At 48.7% G+C, this 12,174-nt stretch overlaps 1 protein-coding gene across 1 annotated transcript in view; it reads right to left on the reverse strand.

Moving 5' to 3' along the window:
* LOC117887590 (zinc finger protein 189-like) overlaps window positions 1-12,174 on the reverse strand; it is a 63,040-nt gene that overhangs the window by 14,871 nt on the left and 35,995 nt on the right. The gene's annotated exons all lie outside the window — the stretch shown is intronic.

Genomic DNA, 12,174 nt, shown 5'->3' on the forward strand with positions numbered 1-12,174 from the left:
TTGTTTGTTTAAAAGGAAGACAGTGATATTGCATCGGCAAATTCCCCATAGAAAGAAAGAGAGGAACAAAAGAATAATAAAGGCACCTCAACTTTTCTTCATTTATGTAGGACAGTCTTAGGCCTGGTCTACACTAGGCGTTTATGTCGAAGTTAGCGCCGTTACATCGAATTAACCCTGCACCCGTCCACACCGCGAAGGTATTTAGTTCGACATAGAGGTCTCTTTAATTCGACTTCTGTACTCCTCCCCGACGAGGGGAGTAGCGCTAAATTCGACATGGCCATGTCGAATTAGGCTAGGTGTGGATGGAAATCGACGCTAATAGCTCCAGGAGCTATCCCACAGTGCACCACTCTGTTGACGCTCTGGACAGCAGTAAGAGCTCGGATGTTCTGAACTGCCACACAGGAAAAGCCCCGGGAAAATTTGAATTTGAATTCCTTTTCCTGTCTGGCCAGTTTGAATCTCATTTCCTGTCTGGACATCGTGGCGAGCTCAGCAGCACTGGCAACGATGCAGAGCTCTCCAGCACTGATGGCAGTGCAATCTCAGAATAGAAAGAGGGCCCCAGCATGGACTGATCGGGAAGTCTTGGATCTCATCGCTGTGTGGGGCGATGAGTCCGTGCTTTCCGAGCTGCGATCCAAAAGACGGAATGCAAAGATCTATGAGAAGATCTCTAAAGACATGGCAGAGAGAGGATACAGCCGGGATGTAACGCAGTGCCGCGTGAAAATCAAGGAGCTGAGGCAAGGCTACCAGAAGACCAAAGAGGCAAACGGACGCTCCGGATCCCATCCCCAGACATCCCGTTTCTACGAGGCACTGCATTCCATCCTCGGTGCGGCCGCCACCACTACCCCACCACTGACTGTGGACTCTGAGGATGGGATAGTGTCCACGGCCGGATCCTCGCACATGTTAGCGGACGGGGAAGATGAGGAAGGAGATGAGGAGGACGAGGCAGTCGACAGCGCTCACAACGCTGATTTCCCCGACAGCCAGGATCTCTTCATCACCCTTACAGAGATCCCCTACCAACCCTCCCCAGCCGTTACCCCAGACACAGAATCTGGTGAAGGATCATCCAGTAAGTGTTGTAAACATCTAAACATTTATTTGTAACAGAACATGATTATTAACAATTTAAAAAATGGGTTTCTCATGATTAGTTTGATTAACTTAACGGTTCAGTCATGGGCAGTGCAACAATTTGAAAAAAATCTAGCAATGTCCGGTTTTGCATGATTGTCCTGCCCAAGCCGCTCTACTGTTTAGTCCCTGCTACTGCAGCTACAGTAAGATGCGGTCTATATGTCCGGGGATGGAGCAGAAATCCTCCTGGGACATCTCAAGGAAGCTCTCCTGCAGGTAATTTGAAATCCGCTGCATTAGGTTCTTGGGGAGAGCGGCCTTATTGGGTCCTCCGTAGTAGGACACGTTGCCGCGCCACGAGACTAGCAAGTACTCTGGAATCATTGCTTGGCACAGCATGGCGGCATACGGCCCTGGTCTTTGAAGGCTTTCCCGGAGCATTCTCTGTCTGTCGCTCTCAGAGATCCTCATGAGGGTGATGTCGCTCATGATGACCTGCTTTGAATGAGGTAGGGGAATGTTAGTGTTGGGACTGCTTTACCGTTCCTTTACAGAACTGTAACCGCTGGTTTGCAGCCACGCGGTGGAGGCGGGAGAGGGTCAGCCGAAAGGGATCGTTCCCGGGGACAGCCGCGAGGGTGTGGGACAGGAGCAGACTTCCTGCTTGCCGGATTGCTGGCAGCAGGGACCGACATTGATTTCAATGTGAAATGAGGCCATTGCTAATATTAAAGTTTTAAGCTGCCACGAATCTACGGCTTACCATGTCTGCGTGCAAGAGCAATTCCGTTGTCCTGACAGGGTTCTCAAAAGTGCTCTGCAAAACCCCAGACACTGAATGCGAAGGCCGAGAATTCGACCTTGTGCTGAGTGCGCATGTGATAGGTGCTGTGCATGGTCCTGTTCACAGAGAAAGACTATGTTCTTTGTTCACAACTACATTTATCTTTCTGAGGAATTCACTCCCTTTTTCCCATTCCCACAGCCCCATCTGCGACTGTCTCACAACCTAGCCTGTCATCACACTCCCAGAGGCTAGGGAGGATTAGGCATAAGAAGAAGAGGACACGGGAGGACATGTTCTCAGAGCTTATAGCCTGCTCCCGAGCCCAGGCAGCACAGCAGACCCAGTGGCGGGAGAACTTGTCCCAAATGCACCAAGCCAACATGGATCGGGAGGAGAGGTGGCGTCAGGAAGACCAGCAGGCGACTCAAACCCTGCTTGGACTACTGAGGGAGCAAACGGACACGCTCCGGCGCCTTGTGGATGTTCTGCAGGAACGGAGGCAGGAGGACAGAGCCCCGCTGCAGTCCATCTCTAACCGCCCTCCCCCGCCACCAAGTCCCATACTCCCTTCACCCAAAGTGCACAGAAGGAGAGGCGGCAGAGTCCCTGCTAACTCTCACTCCACCCCTGCAGAGAGCTCGAGCAGCAGAAGGCTCTCATTCCCCAAAGTTTGACAAGTTCTTTCCTTCCCGCCTGACACAAGCCCCCGTCCAAGTTTCACTTCCCAGTCCCATGTGTAGTTGATAATAAAAAATATGTTTCTGTTAACTACTGTTTCCATCATGTTCTTTTGGAGGAGGGGGGGGAAAGGGGGTTGGTAATTGGACAGGACAGTCACCTTTGGCAGGGTACATAGTAGGGGGCAGGCACAGCAGCAGGGCACATACATAGTGCAGTGATGCAGTGACTACTTACCCTGGTTAGTCTGGGAGGTTCTTTTCATGTTATGTGGTGGGGGGTGGGTTGCTCTGTGACTTTGTGTCAGGGGAGGGCAGTTAGAGATCTTAAGCGGCGGTCCTTAGGCAGGATCACAGAGCCACACAGCAGGGGATCTGTAACCGTCCCACCCCTGCCACAAACTCACATAGACCCCCCATACACACAGTCCGTATCAGGAGGGGTGACAGGCTCCGTTGAAAGAACCATCCCACCGCAGCGGAGCCTGTCAGTCCTTGAGTTTAGAAGCTGCATTCGCGCGACTACACTACACCCGCTCCGCACCACAGTCTGCGTCCCAGTTTTAAAAAATTCCCGCGAAAACAGTATTAAAGAAAACGGTGTGCTTTAACAAAGTAGAACTATTTTTATTTTGAAACGTGTGTTGGAAGTGGGGTGAAGGCTTCTCTGTACACAAAATTAGAAAGTCACAGGTTACCCTGCTCACTCAGGAACTTTGCTTTCAAAGCCTCCCGGATGCACAGCGCTTCCCGCTGGTCTCTTCTAATCGCCCGGCTGTCTGGCTGTGAGTAATCAGCAGCCAGGCTAATTTCCTCAACCTCCCACCCCGCCATAAAGGTCTCCCCCTTGCTCTCACAGAGATTGTGGAGCACACAGCAAGCTGCTATAACAATGGGGATATTGGTTTCGCTGAGATCACAGCGAGTCAGCAAGCTTCTCCATCTCCCCTTGAGACGTCCAAAAGCACACTCCACCACCATTCTGCACTTGCTCAGCCGGTAGTTGAAGAGTTCTTTTTCAGTGTCCAGGGCACCTGTATAGGGCTTCATGAGCCAGGGCATTAGCGGGTAGGCTGGGTCCCCGAGGATGACTATAGGCATCTCCACATCCCCAACAGTTATTTTGTGGTCCGGGAAGTAAATACCTTGCTGCAGCCGTCTAAACAGACCAGAGTTCCTGAAAACACGAGCGTCATGAACCTTGCCCGGCCATCCGACATTGATGTTGGTAAAACGTCCCCTGTGGTCCACCAGTGCTTGCAGCACCATGGAAAAGTAGCCCTTTCTGTTAATGTACTGGCTGGCCTGGTGGTCCGGTGCCAGGATAGGGATGTGAGTTCCATCTATGGCCCCACCGCAGTTTGGGAATCCCATCGCTGCGAAGCCATCTATGATCGCCTCCAAGTTTCCCAGGGTCACTACCTTTGGCAGCAGTACATCAACGATTGCCTTGGCTACTTGCATCACAACAACCCCCACGGTAGATTTGCCCACCCCAAACTGGCTCGCGACTGACCGGTAGCTGTCAGGCGTTGCAAGCTTCCAGAGGGCTATGGCCACTCGCTTCTGGACAGTCAGGGCTGGTCGCATCCGGGTGTCATTGCGCTTCAGGGCAGGGGACAGCAACTCACAAAGTTCAAGGAAAGTTCCCTTCCGCATGCGGAAGTTTCGCAGCCACTGTGATTCATCCCAGACCTGCAGCACTATGCGGTCCCACCACTCAGTGCTTGTTTCCCGGGCCCAGAATCGCCGTTTCACAGCATCAACATGACCCATTGCCACCGTGATGTCCTCGGCGCTGGGTCCCCTGCTTTCTGAGAGGTCTGTGCTACTCTCAGACTTCAGGTCATCACCGCGTTGACGTAGCCTCCTCGCCTGACTTTTCTGCATCTGCCTCAGGGCAACCTGTATGATAAGCTGCGAGGCGTTGAGAGCGGCCACAACTGCAGCGATGGTTGCAGTGGGCTCCATGCTCACAGTGCTGTGGCGTCCGCGCTGTCAATGACTTGAAAAGTGCGCGAAATGATTTCCCGCCGGCGCTTTCAGGGAGGGAGGGAGGGCGGGAGTGATGGACGGATGACGACAGTTACCCAAAAGCACCCTGGCCCCTTTTTTTTTTACCCAGAAGGCATTTGCGGCTCCACCCAGAATTCCAATGGGCGGCGGGGACTCCGGGAACTGTGGGATAGCTGCCCTCAGTGCACCGCTTCCAATGTCGACGCTTTCCCCGTTAGTGTGGACTCACAAAGTCGAATTACTGTCCTTAGTGTGGACACACACGTTCGACTTTGCAATATCGATTCCAAATATTCGATTTAAGTAAAATCGAACTACTCTCGTAGTGTAGACAAGGCCTTATAATATGCATCCAGATATCCTCCAGTCACACAAGCTGAAAATTGTTCCACTTTACTGCAGTTCTGTAACCATAGGGGAACCAATCCTGTCTGTGTTCTGTGCACATCTAAAATTCCTGCTGAATGACCTGCCGTGGGAGGGAGTTACCAGTGACCCAGGGCTGCGGCGGAAGGAGGGTGCAGGTGGTGGGGGGGAGAGAGCCCAGGGCTGAGGTGGCAGGAGGTGTGTGTGTGGGGCAATGATGGGGGGGAATGAGGGAGCCTAGAGCTGGGGCAGCAGGGGGGGGTGGGGGAAGAGCCCAGGGCTGGGGCAGCAGGGGGGTCCGGTGAGGAGCCCAGGGCTGGGACGGGGGGCAGCCAAAATCTTTTTTGCTTGGGGCGGCAAAAAACCTAGAGCCGGCCCTGAGTTGAAAAATACATTTTTGAAAGAATCAGAATGTTTCATTTTGATTTTTTTATTCAAAATGATGTTTTGATACCAAATTTGGCCAATTAAAAATACCAAACAAACCCAAACACACACAAATTGGAAAGACACCTGAATCAAAATGGAAAACTTAAGAAAAAAGTTGTTAAAAAAAAACCCCAATTTTTTTTAAGTTGATTTGAAATATTTTGGTCGATTCAAAATGAAACATTTTTGAGTTCTTTATTTGACACATTTTTTTCTTTTTTAGTTTTCAATTCATCACCCACACCGAAAAATCCATTATTCACTCAGCTCTGTGCCTTAGCTGTACATTTCCCTGGTGGGTTTTTTTTTGGTTACAGAGCATATACTTACATAGTTCACTCTGATTTTAGAGATATGGCGCTAACCCTATATGTAAAATGAGGAATGCGGCACAAAGTGATAACATCTTTAGAACAGGAATGAATATACATGTGCCTCCTGCAGAAGAGATACTTTAAGTAACTTACAATATATTTGTTTGGATTTAAAGTGAATATGGACTCACAAAAAAAAGGGAAGGAGGAGGATCCGGGGAACTACAGGCCAGTCAGCCTCACCTCAGTCCCTAGAAAAATCATGGAGCAGGTCCTCAAGGAATCAATTATGAAACACTTAGAGGAGAGGAAAGTGATCGGGAACAGTCAGCATGGATTTACCAAGGGGAAGTCGTGCCTGACTAACCTAATTGCCTTCTATGATGAGATAACTGGCTCTGTGGATGAAGGGAAAGCAGTGGATGTGTTATTCCTTGACTTTAGTAAAGCTTTTGATACGGTCTCCCACAATATTCTTGCCGCCAAGTTAAAGAAGTATGGGCTGGATGAATGGACTGTAAAGTGGATAGAAAACTGGCTAGATCGTTGGGCTCAACGGGTAGTGATCAATGGCTCCATGTCTAGTTGGCAGCCAGTTTCAAGCGGAGTGCCCCAAGGGTCGGTCCTGGGGCCGGTTTTGTTTAATATCTTTATTAATGATCAGGAGGATGGTGTGGACTGCACTCTCAGCAAGTTTGCAGATGACACTAAACTAGGAGGCGTGGTAGATACACTAGAGGGTAGGGATCGGATACAGAGGGACCTAGACAAATTAGAGGATTGGGCCAAAAAAAACCTGATGAGGTTCAACAAGGATAAGTGCAGAGTCCTGCACTTAGGACGGAAGAATCCCATGCACTGCTACAGACTAGGGACCGAATGGCTGGGCAGCAGTTCTGCAGAAAAGGACCTAGGGGTCACAGTGGACGAGAAGCTGGATATGAGTCAACAATGTGCTCTTGTTGCCAAGAAGGCTAACGGCATTTTGGGCTGTATAAGTAGGGGCATTGCCAGCAGATAGAGGAACGTGATCGTTCCCCTTTATTTGACATTGGTGAGGCCTCATCTGGAATACTGTGTCCAGTTTTGGGACCCACACTACAAGAAGGATGTGGAAAAATTGGAAAGAGTCCAGCAGAGGGCAACAAAAATGATTAGGGGTCTGGAGCACATGACTTATGAGGAGAGGGTGAGGGAACTGGGATTATTTAGTCTGCACAAGAGAAGAATGAGGGGGGATTTGATAGCAGCCTTCAACTACCTGAAGGGGGGTTCCAAAGAGGATGGAGCTCGGTTGTTCTCAGTGGTGGCAGATGACAGAACAAGGAGCAATGGTCTCAAGTTGCAGTGGGAGAGATCCAGGTTGGATATTCGGAAACACTATTTCACTAGGAGGGTGGTGAAGCACTGGAATGCGTTACCTAGGGAGGTGGTGGAGTCTCCTTCCTTGGAGGTTTTTAAGGCCCGGCTTGACAAAGCCCTGGCTGGGATGATTTAGTTGGGAATTGGTCCTGCTTTGAGCAGGGGGTTGGACTAGATGACCTCTTGAGGTCCCTTCCAACCCTGATATTCTATGATTCTACGATTCATACAACAGGCTAATCAGTGTGTGTTGTTCATGTGTGAGCGGTTTTGTGAGTCTTTTCCAAAAGGGATTTTAGATTGTGGAGTAGAGTCCTAATAGTTAGCACACCCTGATTCCAGTCTCTTGCATCCCAGCAGGAAGGGCCTTCCATCCAGTTTCTAATCCTTATTTGTGGCTTATCCTAATCTAAGGGTTTTCAATGTCCTTACTCTCCTTACTAGAGGGTTATGCCCTTCTGCAATGAGAGTAGTTAGTAGCTGAGCCGGAGCCCTCCTGCTCCACCAGGCTTTGACCCAGGGCCTTACGAGAGACCACAAAGTCGAGCATTCTGGAGTACCCTGGAGCTATTGCCCTCCTAGGTCACTTCCTACCCTCCGTTTCCCCGCAAAGTCTCCAAGTCCAATATAAGACCTGGCCTACGCTACAGGGTTAGGTCGATGTAAGCTGCCTGGTGTTGACCTAGGTGTGAAAGTGTCTTCACCTAAATCTGGCTCCCGCTGATATAAGTGCCTCTCTAGGCCCACTTTAGTAACATCACTTCCCCGAGTGGCGTTGAGACATGGTCGATGTAATTGAGGTTGACACAGTGTCAGTTTAGACACTGCTTTGCTCATGTCGACTGTTACTGGCTTTCAGGAGCTGTCCCACAATGCCCCACCCTGACAACCAATACAAGCGATCCAGTGAGGATGTGTACCGCTGACAAGTGATTTAACAACTGCGGTGGCTGTGTGCCGGCGTATGTTCGGTTGATGTAATTTTGAAGGGTAAACATGGCCCTAGATAGCAAAGAAAAGGAAAGACAACTAAACCTTCAGCCCCAGCCAGGCTCAGCAGGCAGACGACTTCCTCACAGTGAGGCTTCTTCGGCACCCATGTTCAGAACCCCTCAGGATAGGTCTGTCTTCCACCCCAGCCTTCCCCATCTGGGCTGAGTGGCACTGGCTCCATTCTAAACTTCCTCTCCAATTGGAGCATGCTCTGCATAGGGTTGCCAGGTGTCTGGTGACCTAGCAGTGTCCAGTCAGATGTACAGTTACCAGAGGTGGGGGGAGGCACTGGGTCATCAACCTGTGCCAGCCCCTGCTCAATGGGACCACCTCCTACCTGCCGGCAGCCAGGCTCCATGTCAGGCTGCAGCTCCTGTTCCTGTCCCGGAGCAGAGGGAGCCCAGCTGAGTGGGTGGGAGGTGGAGAGGATTGAGGGAGGAGGAAGAGGAAAGGGGGACAGCAGTGAGCGATGGGGGAGGGGAAAGAGGAGCGAGTGCAGGCAGGGCCTCAGGGAAAGATGCGGAGCAGGGGCAGGGCCTTGGGAAGAGGTGGGAGAGGGGGCAGGGCCTCAGGGGAAAAGGCAGGGTGGGGGGGGGTCCAGTTTTCAGAAAGTAGCAAGTTGGCAACCCTGTGCAGGCCTGGAGGGGCAGGGTTACCTGGGCCTAGTATTATCCTGTTACCCCTTCAGGCCCAGTGTGAGGTTTGTACACCCCACCACAGGTTGTCTTTATATTTTAAGATAAAAGACTATCATTCATTCCAGGTCAGAGTGAAGGCTGTTGGGTTGTGATGAAATCTGCAATTCGGTGCACTGGTAAGAACAATAGAAATTGGAAATGGCCACTGATTTGGGGTGCCTGGATTTTTTGAGTTGTCAGCTCAGGATGCATTGGACCTGATTTCAGATGTGCTGAAATCACCTACCACTACAATGGAAGCCAATGGGAGTTCAACCCCTCTGAAAATCCAGCTCAAATTATGTGCCAAAACACTGATGCCCCCAAAATCAGTGGCCAGTTTGGAAAATATGTCTGAAGGTGTTTGACTTTATTTGTCCTGACTGCCAGATGTTCTGAGCATGCACTGCTCCCATTAGCTTCCCTGGGAGCTATGCCTGCTCATCACCTCTGTCTCCATCTTGGCATCACCTGGGACCTTTGCTTTGAACACTGACAAAAGTTAGCGACATCGAGAGCTATATTCTCCATCAAGTTTCAATTATTTTCCATCAGTTTCAATGACAGACATATAGTCCAGCATTAAAATAGCAATTTCTTCAAGGGCACCAGACAAGGAAACAATAATTAGACATGGGCACTTTATTGTTCTTTCAGAGAGTGCCTGAAAGATTCTTGTTTTTTTCCCCTCAATAAAATATCTGCATATTTTTTTTAGTTTGGTTTTGTTTGCTACATCTCTTGGATGTCCTAAACCTAGCAGTTCTCCTGTTTTCCATTTGCTTTTTAAAAAGGATTGGATTTTCTAATGTAAAAGGAAATAACATAACTTTCAGGCCTTTCTTATTCATCATCAAGAAGCCAGTATAAAATAGTCACAAAAGCAATTTCTTTTCTTTTGTAGATCACCTTTGAAAATTAGTGGTGCATTATCTCGCTGGTTTGTCTAAACAAGGTTTCAGAAGCTGTCAGGATTAGGGTGAAAACATCAGGACTTGGCCAAAGGTATGTGTTTGATTAATCTCTAATCACAGCTCTACGACACTGTTTAATTATACTAATAAATAAAATGCTGATGGGAAGGAGAAAGTGCTCTCACTAGGGACAGAAAGGTCTTCTTTTCTGAATGAAATCTGAAGGGTCTTTTCTCACCTGGATGTCCTTTTTAAGCTATTATGAAGTGATGGGTATGTTAGACAGAGATTTATCATTTAAAAAACCCCAGGAAATATGGAAGCAAAACTATTCCTAAAAATGCTGAATGTTGAGGATCCCCCTCTTCTTGTAGCTGGACCCTTGATTAAAATTAGCCAAAACACTGAGAGCCCCAACATTGCAAGGAGAAACAGGTGTTACAGCAAAACCAGTATGTGTGGAAATGTTTGTGGAATACCATTGTGGGATGTAGTGTAGTAGTAGCTGTGTCAGTCCCAGGATATTAGAGAGACAAGGTAGGGGTGTGTGTGATGTCTTTTATTGGACCAACTTCTGTTGGTGAGAGAGAGACAAGTTTTCTCCATGTGGTTCAAAAGCTCGTTTTTCTCACTAACAGAAGTTGGTCCAATAAAAGATATTACCTCCCCCACCTTGTCAGTGACATTCACGTCCTGTAAGACCTGATGTTCCTGTATAGGGCAAATGCATCTATGACAATACTTAAATGCTGCTGTTGATTATTAATTATTATTAATTATTCATCATTATTATTATTAATATTACCCTAGCATAGATTTAACTGTCGTTGCAGAATTGGAGGGTGCTCCATGGCTTATCTGCCATGCCGAAGATTGGTTAGACTTTTAAACAAAGAATAAAACCTGCACTCAGTGATTTCCATGACTGCAGGAATGGTTAAATCTCACACATTTCAGGCTGTCTCTCCCATCACCTCCCTCCTTTTCCTCTGTCTCCATGTTAATTTTCACCCTTCCATTCATAAAACCCCCAACACACACACACGCACGAGGGTGACCAGATGTCCCGATTTTATAGGGCTAGTCCCGATTTTTGGGTCTTTTTCTTATATAGGCTCCTATTACCCCCCACCCCCCGTCCCAATTTTTCACACTTTCTGTCTGGTCACCTTAACACGCGCGCGCACACACACACACACACTCTGAGAGAAAACCTTCTGAATCACCTCTGCTCCTTCTTCCCCACTTCTTCCCTGTGTCTGATCTCCCCCCCACCTGTGGAGGTTTGCTCCCCCACCAGATGCCTGCTGGATCTGAGCAAAGAGCAAGGTGTTGTGCCTTCTTGGTTGTTAATATGCTAGTGAGAGGCACAAGAACTGTGTTACCAAGTGAGCAAATTCTGCAGGGCTGTGAGATCTGAGGCTATACAGAGTGAGTGTACAATAAAAGTGGCAGCTCTGGAACTCACAGACACGTGGGGGGTGAGGAGAGGCCACTTATGCAGGGGAATTACTTGCCTGCCCACCTCCCGCACTTTCACTGAGTTCTCTCTCAATCAACTGTCTCAGGAGCTGGTGTCAGCAGAGCCTGGGGCTGCCTCAGGGTCTGGTTCCAGCCACTGCAGAAAGTCCTCCCTGGGCTGGGCAAGTAGGGGGTTTAATGAAGGTCTCTACCCAGCACAGACCCCGCTGGGGAGCAGCAGCTGCTCAGTCCTGGCTCCAGATCACCATGGAGGGAGCTGGAGGAATGATCCAGGATACTCAATCCTTGACTCCTGATCAGAGGAAAAAAGCAAGGGAAAAAAGAGAGAGCGAGAGAAATATCCCTTCTCCTTCAAGTAACCGTGCACACGCACACTCCACTTTAGGTGCGCGTGCACCCAATGCACTAGAATCTGAGACTTTTGCCAGCAGTAACACTAAGCAATACCTGCATTCCTCATCCCTTGTGCCCAGCTGAGGCATAAAAGGCACACATCCACCACCTCCATCTCAGTTTCTTCTCACCGCACTTGGAGAGAGTTGGAGCTCCCTATAGTTTTGCTAATGGTTAGCCAGGCTTTCAATATTAATCCTGTAAATAGTTCTATAGTGGTGTTAGTTTAATTAGTTCTCATCATTAGTATAGTTTTGCTACAGACTTTAGTGTAAGTCCTGTGGATTTATTATGAAACATTTTTCAGGTTTTAAACACATGCAGGACTCTGTTCCCTGTCATGAACAGGCACACGAGCTGTTTGATCTACCTAGGGGAAGGGCATGTGAGGGATTTGCACTTCCTTCCCATTAGAACAAAAAATCACAGGGACTACCATTAAAAAGTCTACTTAACAAAGGAGGCCATGCATCCTTCGTGTCCCGTGTTGGAACCAGATTGGAGTATGCTGAATCCATGAGTAGTGGGCCCCCCGCTTGCCCAATCTCTAAATGCAAGCCGCGTGAAAAACAGCATTCCTCCTCCTCTAAGCACTCTAATTAATTTAATTAATTAAAACACTATCAGAAATAAATCAGAAGTCAAAACTAATTAAGATGAAGAAGG

Source organism: Trachemys scripta, chromosome 14, assembly GCF_013100865.1.
Source record: "Trachemys scripta elegans isolate TJP31775 chromosome 14, CAS_Tse_1.0, whole genome shotgun sequence".
NCBI classification, from domain to species: Eukaryota; Metazoa; Chordata; order Testudines; family Emydidae; genus Trachemys; species Trachemys scripta.